At 39.1% G+C, this 27,492-nt stretch overlaps 1 protein-coding gene across 14 annotated transcripts in view; it reads left to right on the top strand.

Annotated features, from left to right (window-relative positions):
- The first annotated feature begins 13,641 nt into the window (after positions 1-13,641).
- Positions 13,642-27,492, top strand: part of SCEL (sciellin) — a 103,979-nt gene continuing 90,128 nt past the window's right edge. For 11 of the 14 annotated variants that reach the window (XM_046664216.1, XM_046664215.1, XM_046664221.1 and 8 more), the window contains exons 1-2: positions 13,642-13,768; positions 20,026-20,124. The gene's annotated coding sequence lies outside the window, so the exon portion shown is untranslated. Of the gene's footprint in view, positions 13,769-19,135; positions 19,242-20,025; positions 20,125-26,275; positions 26,413-27,492 lie in introns of all 14 variants that reach the window. The other 3 variants (XM_046664210.1, XM_046664209.1, XM_046664211.1) reach the window with 3 other exon arrangements.

The raw sequence follows: 27,492 nt of genomic DNA, 5'->3' as shown, positions 1-27,492 counted from the left end.
GTCAGAGAGTCTTCCTTATTGCAAAAAACAAAATAATGACAACAAAAACCCCTTCAGTGCTCCACCCACTTAATGCTGGCATTCATGAGGGTCATGCCTGGTTCATAAATGAGTCACAGGGCCGTGACAATTGACTCCCATTGAGAATCCACAGGAGGCTCAGCCCTTAGCCCAGGGTGACAGCTTAGCTCACCTCTGCAGTCTCCCTGATTCTCTCACTCAGCATAAGACTCCTCCCCTCCAGTAGAGAAGTAATTTTACCCATTTGCAGGCCACGAGGCACCTTTGTCACCCAATATTGTATTCTGTCCAAACTAAACAGAAGCACACATCAAAAATAAACAGATAATGACCTCAGGTTGGGTCTAGTAGGAATCCTTGAGATAAAAAGATGGGGGCTGGAACCAAATTACTCTTACCCCTTTGACTTTTCCCATGACTGACGTAGCCTGTGGAAAAAAGATTATAGTTCAAAAGACATTGGTATCTCTCTGCATAGTTTTCCAGGATTGAAAAAGGACCCTGGGGAGGGCCTGTTCTATGTCTGAGGGCTATCATCGCTCCTGGGATATAGGAGGTACCAGAGTCATCCTTACTGGGTTCCCAGAATGCACCATGAATCTCAGGAGCTGTTTCATTGGTTTTCTATGGAGGGAAGGACCAGAAGAAAAGAGAGAAGTAGAAATGGTATTTATGCAAAGTATACTATATTGTTTCCATCCTTTACTTGGTTCAGTACAAGTAACATTTGCCAGGGTGTTTTGTTTTCTTATGATTTAAAAAAAATTTTTTTAAAGATATGAGCGGAGGAGGGGCACAGGTATTTTTAAGGTGATAGTAGATTTCTGAATAAAGACAATTTAGTAGTGATTTCTTCTAGAGAGGCTGTAGATAATCCTATGCCGCTGGCTGAGGAACTTGTTCTTTATGCCACACCTCATGAGGAAGACACAGCTGCCAAATTCCTCTGCACAATCCCGAAAGAATGTCTGTGCTTTTGAGAGTGTATTTGCTCAGGCCTTGTCAGATTTGGCTGTGAAGGGTGGGTCAGCCCACAGGGCGGGCTGCATACCTTCCCTGGGAGACCCAGGAAGCTGCCCAGCCACTCACAGGGCAGTGGGAACTTCAGGTGCAACATTACAATTCTTGTCCTGTGGTTAGGCCTTTGCCTGGAGGTATCTGAAGTGCTTCAGTGAGATCCTCTCCATGGAAATTTGTTGTTTTTTTTAAATAACTTTATCTACCTTCAGTAAATGGCATCAATAACATGATTTTTAACATTTCTTAACTTGCCTTGGCTATCTTGGCAAATCACACAGCTAGGTGAAATGTTGGCTTTCTTTCCTTCTAATCATTGCAGTCAGCTCAGGAAGCCCCTGGAAGAGCTCCCCACTCTTTCTGCCATGGGCTCTGCTGAGTGAGTGAAAGGGAAAGTAAGGTGTTTAATGCTGCTGTTTTACAGTGTGACCCATTGCTTCAGTATCCCAGTCTTGTCCTACCTTACTGGGGACTCCTATGGGCTACCTTACCCAATTTGACTCCAGATTTTTTTTTTCTTACTGTTGCAGAAATAAAGATTTGGATGAAAGAGTAATGGACAATAGATCTTATCAAGTAGCTTCATTAGAAATCCACTAGGAATTACTCTTGCTGCAAGACAGAACTTTGCTCTCATTTAACTGTTTCAGTTGAACCTATCTATTTTAACAGAGCAAAATGGGGCTTGGTTGGGAAAGGGAAGACAGAGAGGGAATACATGATTATAGGTTTCAGTAATCTGAGGATAATGCATTTTATATATGCCCTTTTCTAGAATCTGAGATGAAAATAAAAGTATGAAGACCACATAACTTCTCCTTTAGCAAATGGACAAGAAACAGTGGCTTGCATTCATGGATAGGATATGTGAAGAATAATATTTGATTCTGTAACGTGAGCACATCAACTTATAAAACATTTTTTCAGCTCGTAGCTTTCCATTTGATGTGATGTGATGACTTTTTCTTTTAACAGTGGACCTTTAAGCGTGACACTTGCCAAACATTCATGAGGGAGTATATTTGTTCAGAAAAGAAGCGTGCATTGAATGTCTCTTTATTCCTTCCTACATTTTCTACACCTACTTGTTCAACAGGGCTTATGAAAAAACAAAGTAGGTGAAGAGAGTGGATGAGAATATAGTTGAATGTCAGGGGTACTGAAAAGGTCTGATTTTCTAAAAGAATCACATATTTTAGCTGTAAAATGAAAGAGAATTCCAGTCCAGTTTTTCTGGGGAACTTTCTTGGACTCTAGTGGCTGTGACACTGGAATGAACCACAGATCTTCCCCAGGTGTCCTACAGAGTGGGAGGGACACTTATGTGGGTCTTCTCGGGTTGGTGTTGTGCAAGCAAAGATCAAACACTTAAATTTCTCAGCCTTTCTACATGGGGTTGGCCATGGGTGTGTGAAGTCAGGGTCTACTCCCTGTTTCTGTGTTTCAGAATTATAGTTAGACTGGATTGACAAGTCAGGTTACGTGAGTGCTTCGGAGGGGGAAAAAATCCTAACCATGACAGCTTAGGTCAGATGTGACACTGGGAAGTCTAGTGTTGGCTGCCAAGGACAGAAAATACATGCACTAAAGTGAAAAGGCTTCTTTTCAAGAGGATCATGGAATAGTGTGCAGAGGAAAGTGGAATGGTGGGTGTGTTGCAGCAGGAGCAGCAGAAGTTGCAACAGCAAGTAGCAGAGGGTTAAAAACTCTGGCTCTTCCCTGTTCCATGTTCCTGCTGTGAAACTCTAGGCATGTTGCTTAACCTCTCTGAATCTCAGTTTCTTCATCTGTGAAATGAAGATGATAATAGCACTGTACAAAGTTGTTGTGAAGATGAAATCAGATAAGATGTAAGTGCTGTGAAGGTTACCTGACATAGTAAGTGGTCAAGAAATGTTCCATAATTTTGAATGGCCTCTGCTCTCACTTCCATACTAATGAAGTTGTTGAATCTTTGGCTAGTCATCTGATCATTCAGAACCTCAGTATTCTCGTCTTGAAAACGAGATTTTTGACTAAGTGTTTATGATCTTTTTTCTCATTTATCATTCCCCCTCCACAGGGAGAGGAGGAAATGAAAGACATGTTTTTCCAGTAGAGTTGGTTAGCATGAACCAGAAGTTCACCCAGTGCTGCCAGCGCCAGCTGCTGCAGACCGTGCTGCCCATGCTCATTCCTTTATCACATTGTCTACAGCTGCTTTCTGCTACAATGGCCGAGTTGAGTTTTTGGATATGGTTCACAAAGCCTAACATAAAATATTTGCTATCTGGCCCTTTAAGAAAAAGATTGCTGACCTCTGGCCATAGAAAAAGAGCAAAAAAGGGGGTTGATTCTGAGTTGCGTCAGTTATTGTTAACAATGAAAGCTGTCATAACATTTTTATTCTGTTCAATGCTTTCATATCAACCTTTGTCTCTATCTGTGCTCAAAGCCAAGCAGTGTCACATTTTACTTGCTAATGCAGGATTTGTGAACAAGGATCTTGATGGTTTCTTGGAAATTTCTCCTGATTGAGAGGAAATGTTCCATGTGAAGCACTTTTTAAAAATAATTGTCATATTTTGAACAGACGATGACTTTGGAATTATAGGTCGGTATTGTACCTTTTATGTATAAAAATGAATATATATATATAATCAAGTCTTTACATCCTTTTCTCTCTTGCCTTGGGAAGTTGATTGGTCTGTTAGTTTAACGTTTCCTCACCTTCTTTCCATCAGGTATTAGTAGAAGTGATAAAAGTCAAGAGTTGTTTTCATAGAAGGCATCTGAAGGTATAAACATATGTAATTGTTCTTCCTGAAATAACTAAATATTAAGTAGAGAAAATGGAAAATAAAAAGCAAGCCAACAGTAAAAAAATTAAAAACATATAAAAAATTTTAAAAGAGCATGAGTTACATGAAATAAAAAAGCAAATTACCTCAAAGTATTCTCAATGACCTTAAGGCTTCTATCTCTCTCATACACACCCCCACACACCCACCCACACACCCCCACACACACATTCCCAAATTATTGAGGCCAACTGTTTTTAATAACTTTAAAAGACTTAGGAGAGGAATGGGATGTTGGAGGGGGATTTGTTGCAAAATCAAATAATAAAGTGCACCAATTCCAAAATATTTGAGAATCACTGTTTTCTATGAAAGTCATTAAAATTATCGTCAATTTTGTTTCAGTAAATGATAATCCATTAGTTTTACAATAATGTTTGGAAATTAAATTTTTTTTTTTAGAATTCTCTGCTCTCTTCTGCAGGATTTATCCTCTGATAATACAAAGTAAAGGAAATGGGAGATAATTTGAAGATGAATTGTGAGGAGAAACATGAGGAGGAAGAGGGTGGAGGAATGAAGTAGTGGGCAGAGGAAGTGAGTGGGAGAGACTGAAGGTAAGGTAAGTGGGGGCTTTTCAGATACTGTGTGTGAGGAGGGAGCAAGAACACAATTTTGCGAAACCCAGGTGGTTTGAGAGATTCAGTCAATCAGAACGTCTAAGGAGTAAAGGAAAACAGCAACAGAAACATAAGTATGAATGGGGAGGATGGTTTGAACCACATTTCTCTAGTTCAGTCTCTTGAAGGCTGAGATACTGAGAAGGAAGATGCATGAAAAGAAAGGGTGATTTCATTTTCTTGTCAGATAACTTCTGTTCCATTTTTCCATGTGCCACATGGTGATGCAAATGTATTCAGTTAAGAAACAATTACTGAGAATTGGATAGGTCAGGCCCAGTGTAGACACTAAGGACTCAAGGATAAATAAGCTTGGGCTCCAGCCCTCAAGATGCTTACGTTCTGATGGGGAAGAAAAATGCAGGTAAAACTATCGATGTGTGTGTGTGTGTAGATATATATAAATCTAATATATATGTTCTATATATGTATAAATATATGAGATATATACATATAAATACATGTGGAAATATAAATATATGGGGGAATATATGTAGAGGTATGCATGTGTGTGCGTGCTTGCATAGGTAATATATACAGCTTAGGTATGTTTTCCCCAAAATTCAGCTGGGAACAGTTTTCCCATGATCTTTGCAGTCAATACTCAAGCATCCAGTGATCATTTGAAAACATGACGAAGTTAATATTTTTGTATCACTCATGAATGGAACATAGGGAATGACTGTTTATAAAAATTGCATGTTTTTCTAGCATTTTGCAAGATTTTGAAATGTAAAATTTTAGATGTAATCCTGAAGAGGTTACTTATTTTTAATAGGATAGATTTTTTTGTATTTATTTACTAAATCAAATAATTGCATGCATTTTGAATTTTTGTTTACTTAATGAAATGTTTAGTTTTTACATTGTAAAAGCAGATGAATTGCTGAGAAATTGTAAAAATATTCTAGGTGCAATAGACTTAATAATGTTCCCCCAAAGACGTCCACATCCCAATCCCCCGAACCTGTGAATATGTTACCTGGCATGGGAAAAAGGAGCTTGCAGATATTACTAAATTAGGGATCTTGAGATGAGGAGATTACCCTGGATTATCTGAATGGGCCCAACATAATCACAAGTGTCCTTATGAGAGGAAGACAGAAGAATCAGAGTCAGAAATAGGAGATGTAATGCTGGAGCAAGAGGTTAGAAAGATGCAAGGACAGAGTCATGGACCAAGGGATGCAGGCAGCCTCCTGAATCTGAAAAAGGCGGAAATAGATTCTTCCCTCTGAACCTCCAAAAGGAACCAACTCTGCCAACACATTGACTCTAGCCCTATAAAACTGACTTATATTTCTCATCACATGGCTATTGGCTGCTGCATTGGACAGCACAGTGCTATGAATGTAAGGTGTTTGAATTTTATGGGACATGGGGAATTTATAATGAGTTTGAAGCTGGGGAGTGACATGATTGCATCTGTTTTGTAAAAATAATGTTAGGGAGTGATGTGTCTACTAGGGAGAAAGCTATAACTTATGTGTGCTATGCCTGTAGCCCACCTTTGAGCAGTTGCAAGGCTTAGGGGAACCGTGCTTTGAACTAGGCAGTGCTGTTGCCTTGGTCACAGCTGATTTAGATAGGGTAGGTGTCTGGGCAAAACTGTCCTCTAGGGCTTACCAGAAGCCCAGGAGATGGCCTGGTGCAAGACCCCTACCTATAGGAACCCAGAATGGGATGGGAACTGACCAACTCAAACAGATCTCGCTCGGAGAATTTAAACTGTACATGTAGAGTCTGTGATAAATTGGTAACCTAGTCAAAAGAAGAAGCAGGAAGAGAATCAGAGGTTGGGGCACTGAGTCATGGTAGGGAGACTCATAGATTTGCTATTGGGTGCCCAGAGTTTCTCAGGACAACTAGTGTTTATGCAAAGTAACTAGAAGGAAATATTATTTAATTTCTAAGAAAGGCTGCTGACACTGTATCCTGTCTTCCTTATAGCCCCCTGAATTTTTAAACTAAACTTCTGTGCTGTGAAGGTTAATTTCAGGCCTGGAATTAGCCTGAATTATTCTACTAAAATAAGAAATGAGCATGCACGACATTGATGTGAAACATACTGATTCATAGCATATCTTTGTAACCATGCACCCTAAGAGTTTCAGCATGGTTTGTACCAGCTAGTCAGCATTGTTTATTAACAACAGTGAGATTGATGATTTATACCTGGTGACCTGGTCACATAGCAGGAATATGTTTATGTGACCGGCTGGATATAGGAAATTCCAGCTGAGACTCCATTTGGGTGATCCATTCACAAGTCAGGAGTTCTTATCTGGGAGAGAAAGTGGATGCTGCAAAGACCCTTCCAGAGGGAGACAACTGGAGCTCACAGGTGGCTTCTCTGATGCCTTACTGTCAGACAGCTTTTAGCTATGATGCTTATCTTTACTTTCATGTGGTTGCTACATTGCATCTTTTTCCTGTAATAAACTATAGATTTCTAAGTTTCATCATTTTGGGTACTGTGGCTCTTCCCTGTTTAACTGCCACTGTTAGTGCACTCCCCTTGCCTGAAGTTTCCAGAGCTTATCTCTGACCTTTGCAACCTGAAAAAAACCTAACTGACCCTTCAGGCGACAGATTTGGACAGGGAAGAGGAGAGTTAGCAGGTAATTGAAGTAGTGTTCGCTCAGGATTATGAGGTCCCAACCAAAGCAGGAGCGGTGAGAGTCAAGTAGAAGGGGAAGGTTAGACTGAATTAGGAGATAGAATTGGCAGGGATGGGTGAGTGAAAATTTAATTGGATGTGGATATGGAAAGAGTGAGGGAGGAGACAATGACAACAGAGGTTTCACCCTTGGGCAATAAGTTCAGCTGTGATAACTATTATTTGAACGATCTCTATAAAATGTAGAGAAATCTTGTTTTAAGAGAACAGAGTGTTACAGGTGAGTCAAAGAGCTACTAGTATAGTCCTTAGTTTATCCTACTATAGTCTATAGTTCAGCCAAGGATAGAAAAATCTGATAAGAAAATCAGGTTTAAAAAACAGATAGAACAGATTTTTGGCAAACATTGGCTATCCTTTGTGTATGCACATATTGTTTGTGATCATTAGTCCTTCATTCAATCAACAATTACTGAGTGCTACTATGAGTCAAGAACATGCTACATGTTTAGCACATTGTCCTAATTACATCGTCTTAATAAAGGCAAATGTAAAGGCCTGGTCTCTGATCTCAAGGGGTTTATGATATAATACCATGAAATATTTGGCAATGGATAGACTGGTGTAAAGTGGAAGAAATGACTATGAATTGAAGAAATCAGAAATGATGATCATGAAATTATGAAATAATCTGGGTTTAAAAGTAAGACTTATAAAAGTTGATTTGCCATTCTAAGTTTTTCAGTGGAAGAAAGAGCAATTCTTCCTTCCACTCCCTATGGAATTGTTTATTTCAGCCTGGGGCCAGGAGGATGGCACTACATTTGCAGTGCAGCTCGTGTTTGTCTACAGAAGACTATCAGACTAGGAAAATATGGACATATAACACTCTGAGAAACTGGTAATGATGGGCTGCAAAAATGCTTGTTTTAGTAGTTCTGGGAATAAGGAAGAAAGCAGCAAAACTTTCAAGTAGGGTTTCTCAACTTTGGCACCATTGAGGAGAGTTTGGCTGCAAGTCCTGCTTAACCAATTATATCTCTGCTGCTACATCTCTCACTAATTGGATCAGCTATGCCTCAGATTGCCAAACCGTGAACTACATTCATAAGCAGAAATCTGGAAGACATTAAGAAGAAGATCTACGAAGGCAGAGTGGATGGATGACTCTTCTCCTTCTTGATCATCTAATCATTATCCAGTTAAACTTCAAAACTCAGTGTCAACATCATTTCCCAGGTCCAGGTAGAATTCTTCAGTCTCTTCATTAGGTGATGCCCATAATGTTGCTCTGTATTACTTGATCCTGGTGTATTATAGCTTTTTAATTCAATGTCTGTCTCCCAAAACACAGTGAACTCCTAGAGAGCAAGCACTGGGTCTCATTAATTTTCCTGTTCCTTGGAACTGAAACAGTACTAAAAGCATATTAGGTTCTTAATAGTTTTTAAATAAACAAATGATTAAAGAAGACAAATAAGGATAAGAGGAATAAATTGGTAAATTCATTACAGAGGACAATTTGTTAATATTTATCTACCAAAGTTAAAATGTATAAATCCTTGGATCCAGCAATTACATCTCCAAGAATTTATCTTACAGACATATACACACACATGTGCCAAATATTTAGGTACACTGTTATTCACTTCAGCATTGTTTGTTAGGAGAAGCTTAGAAATAAAAAAATGTCTGTTAACAGCGGATTGAAGAAAGAGATTACAGGATATCCATACGATGGAAAGCCAGTCAGCTATGAAAAACACCGTGTGGAAAGATCTTCACAATATAAAGTTAAAACAAAAAAGTGAGATTCAGAACAGTGTAATATGCACACATTTGTGTTAAAAAAAGGAGGAAATATCTATATCTTACATTTGTTTGTGTAAGTATATATATATGAATATATACATATATATGAATGTCTCTGGAAGGACCCAGAAGAAACTAACTGCCATTTTTTGGAGATTGCCATTTGAAGAGAGGGAAAGACTTTTCACTATATTCCTTTGCATACTTTTAATTTCTGAAAAATATAAATATATGACTGGTTCAAAATATTGTGTAAATATTTTTTTTGAAAAAGAAAATTGCATATGGATTGGTTATAGCAAATTTATCCTTAATTGCCAAAACTTATTAGCAACCAAGATGTCCTTCATTAGGTGAATGGACAAATAAACCATGGTACATCCAGAAAATGGAATATTGTTCAGTGCTAAAAAGAAATGAGCTGCCAAGTGATGAAAGACATGGAGGAAACTTAAGTGCACATTCCTAAGTGAAAGGAGCCAATCTGGACAAACTGTAGAGTGTAGTATTCCAACTATATGACATTTTGAAAAAGGCAAAACTGTGGAGACAGTAAAAAGGTCAGTGGTTGCCAGGGATTAACAGGGTGGGAGGGATGACTAGGCAGAGCACAGATTTCTGGGGCAGTGAAACTATTCCATATGATCCTATAATGGTAGATACATGTCATTATTCATTCATCAAAACTCATAGAATGTACAACACCAAGAGTAATGTCCTATTGTAAGTTATGGACTTTGAGTGATAATGATGTATCAATGTAGGTTCACCGATTGTAACAAATGTGCCACTCTGGTGGGAGATGTTGATAATAGGGGAGCTATGTATGTATGGGGAGGGGGTGGGGATTATGGGATTCCTCTATACCTTCTTCTCAATTTTGCTGTGAACCAAAAACTGCTGTAAAAATAGTCTCTTTAGAAGGAAAAAAGAAAAGAAAAGAAAACTAGTGAGTTAGAGTTGCAATATCATTAAAAGATTCTAGATTCTGAAGCCACTCCTGGCCATTCTCTGGTCTGACATTGTGATCTAGCATATGTGGGCTGTGGTATATTGTTTTTGATGCTATGCGTGATGTAATTTCAGGCATACATGCATATAACATACATTTCCTGGTAACAACCATTGCACTTTTCTGTCACTATTAATTGGGGCTCAGGCCTGCCATAAGTTTAACTCACCTTGTAGTCCAGCCACAGGCTCTCAGTTAAAGTGCCCAGGCTTCTTTCTGGCACTTATGAGAGACAGTGGATCTTCATAGCAAGAATGTGGGCTCTACAGTCAGCCTGTCTAGATTGGAATTCTGGACTCATCTAATTCCTAGCTGTTTGTTCTTAGGCTTTTGTTTTCTCCTCTCTATCATGACAGAACAACAGTGCCTGTAGCATAGGGTTTTTGTGAGGATCAGATGAAATAATATATGTAAAGCACTTAGCAGTGATTGGTACGTACTTTATTATTGTAGCTATTATTGTTATTTTTATCATCATCATTATAATCATCATCAACCATGCCTAATCTCTGCTGGCTGCTTTGGGCAAGGGTAGTCGCCTATTTAGAGCATGAAGACATGTCAGAAAGCCGCAGGAACTCAGGGCTGAGTTCTCCTGGTTCCTCCTGATGTTATCTAAAGAGCAAAGGTTTTGAGTCCTGGTTAAAAAAACCTGATATCTTCATTGTGACCTGTCCAGTTGGCAAAGAGATAGATCTCGTTGGTCTCACTGCCCCAGAAAGACATGGGCATAAGGGTTAGTGATTGGCCCATAGTGAATAGCAGGTCTGTACAGAAAATGGAACCCGGGCTCCTGTGGGCTCTGTGTTGTGCTCTCCGTTGGTCTGCATCATGTTGGTGCCATCAAAGTGTACTAAGCAATGCACCAGCTTCTGCTGCATGGGTGGTTATTCCTTAACGCTGACATCTGTCTACTCCCAGCCAAGGAGGAATTGGTTCTGTAATTATCACCCTAATGATATTTCTTTTGTTTTAAAATATACCTAACATTTATTTTCTCCATCTGGAAGAAAAATGGGGAAACTTCTATTTTTCAAAGCCTCTAAATCTTGGTGTAATAGATTAGGGAGCTTTGAGATGCTGGTTTGTCCTTTTTGTGTTTTTTGGCATGTTCAGCATCAAGTTTGGCATCTCTCTGGGGCGAGGAGGTGTCCTAGTCCATTTGTGTTGCTATAACAAAATACCACAGACTGGCCAGCTTATAAACAACCAAATTTTAATTCTCATAGCCCTGGAGGCTGGGAAGTCCAAGATCAGGTGTTAGCATGGTTGGGTGAGGGCCCTCTTCATGTTGCATCTTAGTCTGGGCCCTCTTGCTGTGTCCTCACGTGGTGGAAGAGGCTAGAAAGCTCTGTAGGGTCTCTTTTATAAGAACACTTATATGACCTAGGGTTCCACCCTCATGACCTAATCACTTCCCAGAGGCCCCACCACCCAATACCATCATCTTTGGGGGTTAGGAGTTCAACATATGAATTTTGAGGGGATACATTCAGACCACAGCAGGAGGTAACAATCATTTAATAACAATTATTAAATTAATGTGTGAAAAGTGATTAGAACAAAACCTGGCACATTAAAAGTGTTATATAAGTTTTGCTATTTTCATTATTATGTCATAATAAGTGCTCATTTTGCCTGATTGTTTCACTGGATACAACAGAGAAGAAGCACTGTCTTCTTTTAGGAGACAAGTCAGCAAACACTCCCCCAGCTGAGACCTGTGGCAGACACTGCTAAGTAATCACGGCCCTCCCCTGTGTAAGTCCAAAGTTGCCTTACAAACCTCATCACATCCCTCCAGGCAGCCAGCACCAAGCAACTGGCATGGGCACCTGCGATAAAACATTTGCTGTCCCAGCCTAGGAGCTTGTGTTCTAAAGAGACCTCAAGAACTCCGACACTCCCCTAGAAATAGGTGTGGTGAAGTCAAGTTATTCTAAACATACTCAAGGCTTCCCAGTTCAAGGCCTAAATGAAGTTATTTGGCCACCTCCACACCTGTGCACATTCTTGATCTGACCTCTTCAAATTTTGAGGTTCTTAACTTTTGACAGTCTTTTTGCTGAATGTCTGTTCAGCGATGAGGAGGTCTGAATTTTGCCCAAGCGTTTAGACTTAGCTCTTTTTTGAATCAAAGATTTGGTTCTAAATGAAAGGACACTGGTGTGACTTGGTTTGGGGTCCTCGTATGTGAAATAAGAGAAACTCTCAATTACATGCACAAATAATTGCTTGTAAGCTCAAAAGCCTTGAATCTACCTTGGGTAGTATTTTATTTCATTATAAGGTAAAAATTTATTTTTCTGATTCTGTATTTTATGAAGGACAAAAATGTACATTTAAACATTCTGTAAAGTTACTACTTGTCCCTACAAACTGGCTCTTAAATTGTTAGCCCTTCATTTGGCTAAATGAATACTGAGTGATGCTGAATATAACTTCTATTTTGCTGAATATAAACTGTTTATGATGCTGAACATAACTTCTGATTTACTTTTTGAATTGAGCCAAGTCATATCTTGGTTTTTCACGTTTCTCATCTGTAGTATTAATATCCAGCCTTAATCCAATCAACATTTATGGGCATCAGAGAAATTTAAAATATATTTCTAAGATATTTTGCATATATAAAACGTCATAAAAGGGCTATACAGACATGTCTATATGATTTACTTTTAAAGAACATTTTCCGTTTTAGATTTTCAAATTACTCAGCTCAGATATGGGCGCATTAAGGAAGTGATGTCCTCGTTCATAATGATTGTGTACTGCAATTGCCTATGCCTTCCAAGCTGAACATTTCTATTTCTGGTTATAGTCCCCTCCATAGGCATAGCTCAGCTGGACTGTAGTTTTCAGGAGCTGTCTTGAAACTGGGGGGATTTAGTTAATTGTTGGTGTGGCAGATGAATAAATGCGACCCAGGAAATTCTAATGACCCGGCTTCTCTCAGCAATGTTCCAAATTTGCTAAGCTTTTTTAAAGCCTCCTGGCCATTATGGAAGGTGCATTCCAGAACCTGTAATAGGAGCCCCCAGCTAGGTGGCTCTTCTGCATTATTCCTTCCTCTCACCAGAAGCAGGTGTTGTCTCTGATGTCTACTGCCCTCCTCAGATGTGAGAGAAGTTTCAACCATCCTTCTCACATTTTTATATATGGTGAAATTATATGAGGATCCGAATTCCTACATTTCAGAATGTGGTTTTCCTCTGACAGTTTTACAAAATATTCTGTGTGTAGAATTTGTGTAACAAATTCCTTACATATTTCCTGATCCCAGGATTCCAAAAGATTTTTCTCTCCTAAGGGATCTTGGTTCCTCTGAGCAGTGTACTTCCTCTGTGTGTATCTGTGCCCCAGCCTTCCAGGTACTATGGGCAGATGGAGATTCCTCCTGCCATGAGTTTTTTGTTTTTTAAAGGAGAATCCAAAATAGGCTGGGTACTATGCCAACTTGTCAGTGATATAGTTGTACATATTGTTGATATCAGCTAAAAGGGTGATAAGAGAAGCACATTTTTTTTTTTGGCATAACAAGGCCATAAATTATTTGAAGAATTCACCAAAGACAGTAGGTCCATGAGTGAGCCTGTTTTAATTGAATTGGTATTTACACAAGGTGACACCCTCTTTCACACCACCCACCTCCTCCCTGGGTGACTCAGCCACTGCGGGAGAAACCTCTGAACTGTTCATTAACGCAGTCAGGTAGGGGTGGAAACCACATGCAGTAAACTCCAGGTACACATTTGTTTCAGCTGGATCCACGTCGGATCAGTGCAGGCTGTTTAGACAAAAAGTCCTGGTTTTCTGCTCAAGAGAGGTAAGTTTAATTATATTTGCAAACATAAATACATCTGCTTTACTTGTATAACTTTCCCTGTTTTCTTCGCAAATGATTAAAATTAGAACTGACTGTATTAACTTTGTCTTTTTTCCAGTTAAATTTTCACAGCTTCCAACGGGCTGTTCTGCTTGTCAACAGCTCTGCTTTTCCTTGTTGTGATTTCAGATTGCATGGCTTTTAACTTCTTGGCAATTTTACGAATTTACAGGCATCATAGAAATAAAAGCCTATTTGAGTTCCGTGTGGGAGCTGTCAGCTAGTGAATCCTGTCACATATAACGATAGTCAGTTCTTTAAGTCAAGGGACTGGCACTTGCTGGTCTATTTTTTCAAGTGACTATGAAAACATTTTTTAAAAGGACCTCCCTGTTTTCACAGATGATGCTTTTAGTGAAATGTGAACTCTATTGTTTTATGGATAAGTCTTATTGTTTTTTCTTGACTGCTAAAAACATTACAAGTCACTGAGCTGTGAGAGAGATGCCAAAACCATACCCTCTCCACCCTATCTTCCCCAAATAAGAAAATCACATTTTTTTTTTTTGCATGAATGTACTAAGGAATAAAGCAGGGTGGGCTTAAACGGGGGCGTGTGTTTTCCCACAGGGATCTGTGTGCATTTGGCCAACTTTTCTGTGTTATATTCTGAGTTCTAACCTAAGAATTAATTAAGGGATATGGGGACAATTTTCAACCTCCATTCGTATCCTAGTCCTGAAAAACCAGTTTTGGAAGCCCTTTGATAAGAATGGAAAAGTTATTTTAACCAGGATTTCCTTTATAATTAATAGCTAAGCTGACTTGTCTGACTCCTGCTTTTTTTAACCACCATTTCCATCTATGATACAGAGCTGTGGGAATCCAACGTAGGGGGCGCTCAGTTTGCAGCTAGCAGCTCTGTCTTCCAGAGGGGCGTTCCCCACAGCACACTCGGCTCTGCCTTTAGTTCTAGAGTTTTTGTTGCTTCCCATTGCTGACTAGGTCATGTGCCATCTCAGGGGTTTGGAGTTCGATTCCCAAGGGTTTACTAAAGAATTTTATAACTTGGCTTTCAAACATGTAGAGTAATCAGTAAGCTAAAGTATAGCATTTGTGAATTATAATTTTACTTTTAATGAAATATGATCAAATTTAAAACTGGCTTTCACTTCCACAGTTTATAATGCAGATATGGTCTTTCTGATATTTGCTGTACTCCAGTGTTTCAAGTACTGAAAAAAATCAATCTGAGAAAACTGAGATATGACATCATCAAAAATTTTAGTAAGACATTTAGTTGATTCTAAATGTCAGGATAGACAGAGAATGCAGATAAACAGGCCAGGATTTTAATTAAAATTTTAGCGTCTTGTTAATCGTAGGTCCAATTGACACAGATTTTCACTTGGAATGGAGCATAGGCTTATTTAGTCTAACTTATGAATTCTCTGGATGAGGACAACAGAAGTATAAATTCTACGTAACTTTGCCAGGATCCTAGTAACAGTAATGGAATGAGAAGCCAGATCACCTGAATTTTCTCAATGATTTTTCAAATTTTTCCACGTAAAATATGGAATAGTAATAAATGAGCTTCCTTCTGGCTTTATAAAAGGACTACAGTGGTATGTAAATGAGAATTTCCTTATCCAGTAGTACCTGAAACTGTTGTTATAGTGTGTATGGTATGACTATAACATAATGGGATACGTTTTTAATTTGTGGTTTGTGGAGTCAGTCTTGTTTTTTATTATATTCATGGGGGTTTAATCTCAGGAGCCGTCAGCCTCTCTGTGGGAAGGTGGTGTGGTATGTGTGTGTAGGTTGTGGTACACCCAATCCCCCAGTGAGGCACACCCCTCACCTCACTATCATTCCACAGGTGCTGCTTATCTGGCTGTCTTCTCTAACCACTGGAATTTTGACTGAAATACCTGAGAGATTCATTTTCCTGAGGACTTTGTAAACAAAACAAAGAGGATATGTTTTGAATGACTGAACTCAAACTGTGGAATGAACCGCATATAATTCACTAAGCAGTCAACTTATGCAAACATGATTTAACTGATAGTTTCCCGTATGATTTGGGCATTAACTCGAAGCATTCTTCAAGAGGGAAGTGATAAAGTCCTTGGCCAGCAGCTGCCCAGGGGAAATCTTTGCTGGTCCCACACAGCTTGTCTACTGACATAATTCTGCTTCTAGGCCATTTATTGAAACTTTTCCCCTTTCTCTTGCTGAGAACTTTGAGATAAGGGTTTTATGTATTAATTGATGTGAACCTGTCTGCAGTTGCTCAAAGTTCACTTTTTAATCAAAAGTTTTTATGAAATATCTTTAATTATGTCCAGTTTACTGTTGTGAAAACCCATTTAATTTTAGAATTTTGGAAAGTCCCTTCCTCAAATGGATGCTTTGTCACATGACAGCTACAGTTATTAGATTTGCATTTTATGTTAGTTGCTAAACTTTTTTACTGATGTGAAACATGCTTTTATTGTGATTATTAATTGAAAGAACGAATTTTATAGATATCCATTAATGACAGCCATTTCACTTCTAGACATGAGAGCCACTAGTCCTGAATACTCATTGTAATTGTATACTTGAGAGCGCTAAGCATCTAAATAATTTATTCTTTATCTCTAAATCTAAGTTTCCCTGCCCTAAAATGTGACTGAGTTTCCATTGAACTTCCTGGGAGAAAATAGTGAACTATAGACCATACTTTTCAAACTAGGATACATCCATCTCGGGGAACTGTGGCAGTATTGCAAAGAATGCACAGAAACCACAGGATAAGCATGGGCCATAGGCATCGGGAGCCAACTTTAGTTAAGGGGTTTTGGAGAAAACTGCTCCTACAAGCCTTCTCTCTCCTCACTCCTTTCCAGTGTCTTCTCTTCTGTCATTAGGTAAAAGTTTGAAAGGAATTCATATTGAAAAAAGTGCAGGGCGGGAATCCAGATAAACTTGGATTTAATCATGACTCCACTATGACCAAGGGTAACATATGATCATGCTTATCTCACAGCACCAATGGATAAAGGGAAAATTTAGGATTCTTACTGAATTTTATCTATTTTACGTATTCTATATAATGTATATATATTATATATAGTGTATATAATATATAAAGTATTATATAATATACATATCATATGACATAATGTGACGTATATTATATGACTATTTCACCATAACACAAAGGGATATAAAATATCAAGAAAAAACTCTCTGCAAGAAAAATGTAGGACCTGGATAAAAAAAATCACAAAAGTTTACTGTAAGGCATAAAGACTTTCTTGAGTAAAAGCTTCTTTGAGTATTTTTCCTGGATGGACAATTGAGTATCATAAATGTCAGCTCTTCCCAAACCTTTTTATAGGATTCATGTAATTCCAATAAAAATTTCCAATAGAACATTTATTTTGGAACCTGAGAAAATAATTTTTAAAGTTTATCTGAAAGAAGTGAATGAGTGAGAATAGCTGGTAGAATTCTACAAAGCAAATTAATGAGGCATGCTTGCACTAGATATAAAATATATTATAAAAAGACAATAATCAAAATAGTTTGTTTCTACTGTAAGAAACTAAACACAGATTTCTGGAATAAAACAAACAGCCATGAGGCATGTTCTAAAATATGGAAGAATTTAATATGTGACAAAGGAAGAATCATATATCAATGGGAGAGGTATTCATTTCACCATTAGCAAAATAAATCCATATGGATTTGAGTTTCCTTGTAACAAGAAAATATTTTTTAAAAATTAGAAAGATAAGCTTAAATATTTAATCTCATTGTTCAACAAATATTTCTCTAGAACTAATTATGCATTAGATACTGTAATAAGCTCTGGAAATACAGGTCTGGAGAAGACAGTCTTAGTTACAGCCCCCAAGATTTATAATGCATGTGTGTGTGTGTCTGTGTGTGTGTGTTGGGGATGGGGGAAGAATACTCAGCCACACAAATGGGCAATCCGTATAGTAAGTGTTGTTATGGAGAGGTACTTTTTGCTATTTGAGCACTCAGTAGGACCCTAAACTTAGCCTGGGTAGGTAGGGATGCGGGCAGGTTAGGATAGTGTCACTGAATGCTTCTGAGAGGATATATAATGTGTGACATGAAGGATGAATAGAAGTTTTTCCTGAAAAGAGAACAAAGGGTAAGGAGAGCTCAAAAAGGAGAATGTTTTAGGCACAGGGCGTAGAGTGAGCAACAAGCTAAAGGTGATAAAAAGGATGAAACGCTCGAGGAACTGGAGTGACTCATTGTAACTGCAGCTAGAGTTGAATGAGGAATGGAGAGTGGGGATAAATGAGGCTGGAGAGTATAGACTTGTCAGCCTTGTTAAAATCTGGATTTCATCCTGACAGAAATGGAGCATCATTGAAGAGTGTTACGCGAGGAGTGTCTTCTTTGGCACCAGTAAGAATGGATTAGAAGAGAGTAAATCTAGAGACTGGGACTATAGCTAGGAAACCATTAAGATGCTAAGGAGATTATGATAACTTGAATAGGTAGCTTGAGTACAGAAAGAAATACAATCAAGAGATATGTAGGAGTAGAATCGTAGGACTTGGCAATTGCTTGGATTTTAAGTCAGAAAGAAGTTTCATGGATGGTCTACAGAGATTTTTAAAGAGTGGAAGGATTCATAACAAGAAAGGAGAATACAAAATTAAAAGCCGCCAATCAAAAAAAAAATCGGAATTGGGAGCTAAATGAAAAACTCAGAAAGTAAAGATGAATGTTTCTGATATGTAAAGAAAGTAAGAAAGCAATAATAAATCTATAATAATAGTCAATGGAGAAGTCACAAAGTAAATAAAATGACCAGTAAAATGATGAAAATATGCAGTTGAAGCAAAATGACTCTGCTTTCTCGTATTAAATTATTAAAGAGATTAAGAAATGATCATTTTAAGTGCTGGCAGATGTATAGACACTCATATGCTGCTGGTAGATTTAAACTGGTATAAACTGGTATAAAGTTTATGAAAAGAAATTTGACAATAGGGATCAATAACATTTTAGAAGTTATACCCCTTGGTAAGTAATTTCACTTCTAGGGATCCATCCAAAGGAAATAATTGGAGATGTGGTCAAAGATTTTGTGTATGGTTCTGTTGGAAACATCAGAGGAATTACATTATATTGATAAATAGACCCATAAGATGATATATTTTGTATCTGCAGCAGAAAGAATTATTTAATTATTTTTCAAATGCCAGTAAAAAAATATGTATCAGTAGGTCTATTGGCAAAGAATAATCCTGGAGGAAAATAACAATGATTGATGAAAGTTATCTGATTATTTTCTTCTTTATGCTTTCTTCTATTTTCTATAATGAGCACGTATTACCAATATAACGAGAAAGATTATACTATGTAAAATTGGAATCAAGAATGACTACGTGACAGAAGTGTTGTGAATATGAAATATGATAAAGTATTTAAGGTAACTAATAGCGTTTTGCCTCATAGTCTGTAGTCAAGATTTGAGTTTTCACTCATTTAACAAATATTTTCAGCTTGAACTGGAAATACCCTATGAGGGGCTCAGGTGATACATAATTTTTATTAAATAACATTTTTATTAATGAACATTAGACCATTGTCTTTTTAAAATGAAATAGATAATTGTCCCAGAGAGTAAGACTCTTCATGCTGAAACTTGATGTTATCATTCTGCAGAAAAGATAGGTTGTGGAAATGAGTGGGTGAAGGTCTTATATTAAAAACAAGAACCAACAGTGAGAAAATTTTATGGTTGGTGGTTCCTCAGACTCAGAAAATTGGTAGCATATAGACCTCTGGCTAGCTAAAAGATTTCATTTGTGCTACATTCTGAACTGTTTCGCCATCAGTAAGCAAGTTTCCCAATGCTAAGCACAGACTGTGAGGCCATGAGACTAAAGAACTAGCCAATTTCTAAGCATTGCAGCAGGCTAAATGAGTCTTTACCAGTTTGATAGTTACTGGATTTCCTTCTACATTGCATATTCAGGCTAAACACAGTCCATTAATTTAAATGGACTTGTTAATATTTAAACTTCATGAAGCCCTATTTGTTTTCTCCTTATGTAATATTTCATGTTCTCTTAGGTGATAATTAGTTGTTTGATGGGTTGTTTTATTTATCTCCCAGGAGGTAATACTTCTGTTCATTGGTTTGTAATTATTGGGCTCCTCTTCTTCTACTGAAAATGGTTTTACAGCATTTGTTCTTTTCCACTTCTTAGGTGGTTTTCCCTGTTACCAGTCATTTCTGTTAACAAATACTGGTGAATCTGGCATTATTAGTGGGCCGTGAAACTCTCAGGAATTTTTCATACACCAAGGTAATACCACCAGAGTTTGTGCATATGCCATTTTCTAGGTAATTTTGCTGTATTTCTTTCCTTATTCTATGTTGGCTTTTTAATACTTTCCATCACTATAGAGATTTCCTCTAGGCAGCTACTTACATTTGGTCTTTTCCATAAAGATATCAATTTACATAAGTATATTAGAAGCTTCATAAATTAATTGGAAGATCTGGGAGCAGGTAAAATATCCAATTATCACTCTGTGCTGGTCTCATGATCCTTTGGTAAAATGATCAAAGAAAGTCTGCTCCAAGTCTTGCTCTTGGTTGAGGTCCATTTTGAATCTCTACGCGAAGGGAATATCATTCTTCTCACCCTTTCTTTTCGGTCTAGTAACTTTCCACCTGTTGGCCTTTTTTCGTTTCCTGGGTTTCTGGGACAGGAACTGTGGTGTCAGGATAATTTGGGTTGGAATCCCAACTGTGTGCTAGCTATGTAACCACAGGCAAACTACTCATCCTAATGCCTCTGTCTGTCCAGAAAGAACTAGTTTCACCCACTGTCCGCATTTCCAACTCCTGCCCTTCCTGCAAAACGACTCTGACTTCATTGAAATCATTCACCATAAAGTTTCACTTAGGTGTAGAATGAGGATGATAATAGTGTCAACCTTAAAGCATTATGCGGGTTTTAAATGAGATACAACATATAAAATCTAAGCCCAATATAGCTATAACTATCACGAGATCCAAGATATCAGCAGTCAGAACTGAATTCTTTGTTGTTTTTTCTCTTTTCGTGTCTCATCCTCTATTTTGTTAATCTATTTTCTGCTCCTCCTCTTTTTCTTTTATGTTTTATTTCTCCTGTTCTCTTTCCTGTATGCACCACCCCATTCCAGTTTCTTTGCTCACACTATCTTTCTTAAGAGAAAATTAGCAGAGAGTGGTAAAGATATTATTAGGTAAGTCAAGAGGCATTTTGTCCTGGGGTGGGAAGGGATGAGTGAGATCTGCAAAGTCTTTTTGTCAAGAGGACCCATAAGATGAAGAAGAAGATTGTGGTTTAGTTGGGAGGCGGCCCAGGGAATTCCTGGAGTTGGGAGAGGACAGCTGGGGCTGGCACTGGGCAAGGGGAGCAGTGGATCGATTACCTAATGGACCCTAACGCTCCCATGGAAGTGCTATTATTTAAAAATAGAGGACACTGAAGGATATTGAGAAAAACCATGTGAAGATGGAGAGAAGCTGAAAAGACAAATTTAAAAAATAGAGGATGCTTGATAGTTTCAAATGTATCCAAAGAGAACTAATAAAGTTGATTGGTTTTGTGATTCAGAATTTAAGTAGAGTGGTTTTATCTAAAATCTAAAGACAGACAGATATCTTTGGGTGGAAGCTATAGGTAGTGAGTAAAAACCAGCTCCTTCTGGTGTTTGGCTGCAAAGAGGAAATGAAAGATGGACCAGAAGTTGAAAAGTCTTTTTTCCACTACCCTTACTGACTTTGATATCATGATTTCACATCAGAGTTTTTCACCTATGCATTCAATGTTTTAAAGGGAAACATTTTTCTAGTTCCAAGCACAATAAAGACAGGCAACTTTTACATATAATGTTCCACACTTAAAATACAATTGCTGGTGTCGGCTATTGTTAGGCATGTGTACAGGTAATAGCTTTTTATAGGGGCCAAGATTAGAGTTTCATCTTTCTTGTGAGAATTTAAAAAGTTAATTAGAATGAAACTGAAAGATGGCACTTAGAAAGTTCAGTTGGCTAAATTGAGGCTACTAAGGTGTCACTATTTGGGTGTTGAGTAGATCTGAAACTCAGGATAACCTCAGTCTCTGAAATAAGTAATTTCTTTGAAGAATGACATAAATAAAAGATTTTGCTGCATATATTTTTTGACACTACAAATTTGAGAGGTTGATAATCTCTAATCCACTCTAAAAAAGGATATTTTTAAAAAGGGTATTATTCACAGAGACATATGTTATTGATCTATTTTTAATAACAGTACAAGAAATATCCACGTATAAAAAGTTTTCTTTACATTCTGGGCAAGATGGAAAGAGGTCCATTGCAGTGAAATTTCTGTGGCATTAGAGGTTGATGAGATAGGGGCTTCACCTTAGAGATTTTAAATTGGAGCTTCTAGAAATGCTTCCGGGGCCACCAAATGGGCCGACAAGATGGTTAGGGTGACACGGCCAATGGGTCCTAAGGGAAAAAACATGTGCAGACAGAGCTGAGAGAGTTTGTGTTGGAGAGTAAGGAAAAACATGTAGATTTGATGAGAAAAAATTTATTTTCCCACAATATTAGCCATTTTAATTAAAAACAAACTCCTACATACTTATTAAACCATTATCACTTGACAGTAGAGTACATTATCTTTTCCCTTCTCATTTACCTTGTGTCAATGGACCACAAGGGGCTAGGAAAGAGTATAAAACATTATCAAACTATCTAGTAGGGAGATAGAAACAGGGAAGTAGTCTGGTCAGGATTAGTGCCAGGCCACTCGTGACTTCAGTGTAGCCCCAGGAGGGGCGAGGCTCAAGGCTGAGCCATCCAGGGATGTTGGAGTAGCCATTCATTACTGCTGCTCCTCCCAGCTACTCTGCTATTATTTTCCATCTTTTGGGACTCCAGGGCATTTCCCTGAGTGTTGGTGTTGGCTATATCACATGGTACTTTGAGTGAAATATAGCGTCATGTAGTGGAAAGAGCCCTGGCATTGTGGTGATATAGACCTAATTACAGTTCCTGGTTCTGACACTTACTGAGTGATGTTGGGGAGGTTATTTAACTCCTCTGAGTTATGTGTTCCTGTAATTAGGGATAATAGTTCTCACCTGAAAAGATTAAATAAGATAATGTGCATAAATCACGTGGCTCATAGTGGGGACTCAACAAGTAATCCTTTTTGCTAGGAACATTGAACACATATATCACTGGAAATAATATTTTATTTTTATTCATTCACTTATTTATTTTTGAGGAAGATTGGCCCTGAGCTAACATCCATGCTCATCTTCCTCTACTTTATATATGAGATGCCTACTACAGTGTGGCTTGATAAGCAGTGCGTAGGTCCATGCCCGGGATTCAAACTGGTGAACCCTGGGCCACCGAAGCAGAGCACGCGAACTTAACTGCTATGCCACTGGGCCAGCCCCAGAAATAATGTTTTATTTAAACATTACGATAATGTTTTATTAATAGAAGAGTCACTAATATCTTATATTTTCTAGACCACCATGGGATTTTAGACCTTCTATTTGTTCCACAATGGCCTTGTAACAGGTGGGAAAAGCATTAAACTTGAGAAACAAAAATATGGTAAAGCAATCTCCTGAACAAACTAGGAGGTTTATTTTTCTCTTGCAAAGAGAAGTCCAGAGATAGATAATCCAGGACTATTGTGGCAGCTGTACGATACTGTCCAGGAACTAGGCTCCTTCTTACTTCCTGCTCTGCCATTCTCAGTGTGTGCCTTTAGTCCTTGTGGTTTGTCCGTGGTTCCAAGACAGCTGCTCCTACCTTCTGCATGGCATCTTAGTTTCAGAGAAGGGGAAGGGTGAAGTGTAGAAGGCCAAGTTCTTCCAGCTGACTTTCACATAAGAGCCAACAAGGTAAAACTGGGATGTCCAAGAGAAAGCGAGTGGGTTCCTTGGAAGCTATTCCTAGAAAGTATCCCAGAGGCTCTGGGGTGGAGTCACTGAGGTGTTTATAGGATACCAGAGGCTAGTCATTGGCAGGGAGAAAGAGTTAAGGGCTGTGAGCTTGTTTAGATGTCTTATCTCATTTGACTCCATTTAACTAGGCCTTCTGGAGAATGCCTTGCTACCAAAGGCATGAAAATATCAGACCTCTAGCAGGAGATTGGATCTGGTTAGAGCCAGTCCTGAATATAAGGTAAAGAAGAGATACCTGCTTTTCTCTATCCAACTCTCTGCAGGAAGTGCTGACCATCTGGCAGTCCCTGACACAGAGGAAAAAGTGACGAGCCTCAAGCTAGAAAGCTTCAGGGTCAGTCCCAGCTTTGCCACTCATTAGCTACTGGAGCCGAGTCTCTGCAAAGAAGGGGTTATATATATAACTCTTAAAACGTTGTTGTGGAAACCAAATGAGATAAATTATAAATTACTATAAAATCAGCTAAAGTGTTATTATTAAACTTTTCTCCTTGCCCAGCAGAACCTAGAGGGGCAGCAGAAGCCTGGCTTGGGAGGAGAATTGAGGTGGGATATGTGTAGCAGACCAAGGAGAATCTAAAAGACAACAGCCATATGGAATCGTACATACGTTGTCTTTTTGTCTGGCTTTTTTCATTTAGCATGTTTCAAACTTCATCCATATTGTAGCACTTATCAGTACTTTATTCCTTTTTATTGCTGAGTCATATTTCACTGTATGAATGTACCACACGTTATGTATCCATTCATTTGTTGATGGACATTTGAGTTTTTTCTATTTTTTGGCTGTTATGAATAATGTTGCTATAACTCTTGTTTGTGGACATATATTTATAACTAAGGGAATATAAGGGACGACCGAGAGAAGTCTGCTCTGTGAGGGTTTGTCTGCTGCAATGATTCCTTGAGAGGCTGCCATGCTTCTCTTGCTGTCAGGCACTGGAAGCAGAACTCAGGCGACTTCCAAAGAGTGAGATATCAAGAGTCAGGTAACCCCTGCTGTCTCCCTCCCCTCTCTCACTCTAGTGCCAGGGCTCTGGTCTAGTCTTGCAAATCACCCATGGTGAGCATTATCGTTGGCTGCTAAGGAAGGAGTTGGCTTGGTTTAGAAGCCAAATTCTGCCTCTACACCTTGGGCATAGTCTCCCTGAGCTTCCGTTGTCTTATCTGGGAGATGGAGGTAACAATAGCTACCTTGCAGATTTTATTTAAGGATGAGAGACAGTGCTTGTGAGGTACCCTCTTCAGAACAGGTGCTCAACTAACAGATATTAATGCTATTGGCAATTGCCCCATGCAGTAGGATAACTGAAAACATAATGGGCGGAGGTCAGAGATAGTGTGGCACGAAGCTCTTTGAATGACTTAGCTATTTTGGGAATGATTAAATCACTTTTTCCATAAGTTCTCTGTTAGTTTGCTAGGGCTGCCATAATAAAATACTACAGACTGGTTGACTTAAACAATAAAATTTATTGTCTCACAGTTCTGGAGGCTAGAAGTCCAAGATCAAGGTGTCAGTAAGCTTGATTTTTTCCGAGACCTCGCTCCTTGACTTGCAGATGGCTGCCTTCTCTCTGTGTCCTCACATGGACTTTTCTCTGTGCACCCACATCCCTAGTGTCTCTTTGTGTGTGCAAATTTTTCCTCTTATAAAGTCACCAGCAGATGGGATTAGGGCCCACCCTAACAGACTTGTTTCAACTTGCCCTCTTTAAAGGCTCTGTCTGCAAATATAGTCACATCCTGAGGTATCGGGGGTTAGGGCTTCAACATATGAATTTTGGAGGGACACAATTCAGCCCATAACAAGCACCTAGGGAGTGCCTGCTCTGCCCCAGATGCTGAAAATATATAAGGGAAAGACTCAGGCCTAGCCCACAGGACACTCTCAGCCTTTTAGGAGAGAGAGACAAATATACAAGATAATTGTAAAATGCCTTCTCTCTGTTTACCCTGCCCCTTGTCTCACGATCAAATGTGCAATGTCTACAAACGCATCATCAGATATACTCAGCATTTTGATCACCTCAGAATCCCAGCTCAATCAGCTGCGAACTCTCCAGGTCTTTACTAGCTCAGGGAAAGAATTTATCAGAGCCCATTTAGAAACAGGAAATAGATTAGCCAAGAACCCAGAGAAGAGGGGCCAGACTGAGAAGAAGTGTACAAGTAGTTGAGATTGACGATTGTCTTTACATGTCTCTTTTCCTCCCCTTTCAGCCAAAGTTTAAGCAATCCCCCAGCATAGCCAGCCAGGGGCTGCCCCACACTCCCTGTGTGCCCAGTGGCCCAAATTCAAGGCTGTTCCATCCCCTCCCCACCCCCAACCATACCTCCCCTATGTCTTTGCTCTGCTTTCCAAGGCATGAAGTTAAGAATTATTGAGCACCTACTGTGTGTTGGGCAATAATTAGACACTTTATATATGTCATCTAATTTGATCCTCAAAACAGCCATATTTCATCTCATTTTACAGATGAGGGAGATGGCCTATAACACACTCAAGGTGACACGTCAGTAAATAGCACCCTTTAGATGCAGATCTTTCTAACTTCACTAACCCTTCAGACTCTCAGCTATCAGTGGAGTGCACAGCTGCTGGTCTCTGTGAAGGTAATGCTGCGACTGATTACAGCGGTCGGCAGTCTTAGGTTGCGTTCCCTTGAAGCAGTGTCTGAGAGGAATTGGGGCATCTGTGACTTACTGAGGGTGTGCTCTCTGGGGAAAGGAGAAAAGGAAGCAGGAAGGGGTGGCAAGGGAAGGAGCTGAGCAGGATCTGCTTTCTGCTGGTCTAGCTTCAGTCTGATCCCACAGTGAGCTCTGAAGCACAAATCACCTGCAGAATTGCTCTACTTTGAGGCAAGAGACTCATCTGTCTATTCCAGATCAGGCAGTCACTGGATGCAGGTTGTAGTGCGTGGGGAGCATGTGTAGAGAGGCAGCCCCACCAGCTGAGGGCCAATCTCCGGGGGAGGTCCAGCTTGAGCCTGCAGCCCTGAAGCATGAGCACGAGTCTGGAAAACGGTCTGGGCACCAACAGCTTCCCCTTCTCACCAACTTTAGGGGAATTGACATGCTAAAAGGTGCCCCCAGGGAAAACAATGCCTTCATCCAAAGGAATGGATCTTCACCACTTCAGGTCCTATGGTGGGTGAGTTATTGTAGGAGATAGTTTTGCATGAGAGGGCTGGAGATGAGGGCTTTCAGAACCCCCAAGTTATACGTATAAACAGCTGTCTGATAATACTGCTGTAAGTCCGAATAGCATTGATAGCTTACAGTGATTTTTTGCATACATTATTTATTTGATCATCACAACAACCTTATAAAATAGATGGCAGGTTTCATTAGCCCATTTTACAGGGAGATTAAGTGGTTCAATTGTAGAACGTGGATGCGATAGAGCTGAGCCTAGCACTTGCTTCTGACTTGAGATCTAATTTCCATCTAACATTCCATACACTGTCTGGTTGTGTATGGGCTCTGCAAAAAAACGTGATACCCCACCTAGCGTGACCAGCCATCCTGTTTGCCCGGGACTTCCCTGGTTTTAAAACTGGAAGGCTCACATTCAGGGAAACCCAGGGCCAACTGATTTATTTGTTAAGCAGAAAAGACAGTGCCTGGGGTCCACAATACCTTTAGGGGTCTACAAAAGGGTTCCAATTTCAATTCCTTCTAACAGCAGAAGAA

This window comes from Equus quagga, chromosome 6 (assembly GCF_021613505.1).
Source record: "Equus quagga isolate Etosha38 chromosome 6, UCLA_HA_Equagga_1.0, whole genome shotgun sequence".
Classification (NCBI taxonomy): domain Eukaryota; kingdom Metazoa; phylum Chordata; class Mammalia; order Perissodactyla; family Equidae; genus Equus; species Equus quagga.
This window is presented reverse-complemented; position numbering and strand designations above follow the sequence as displayed.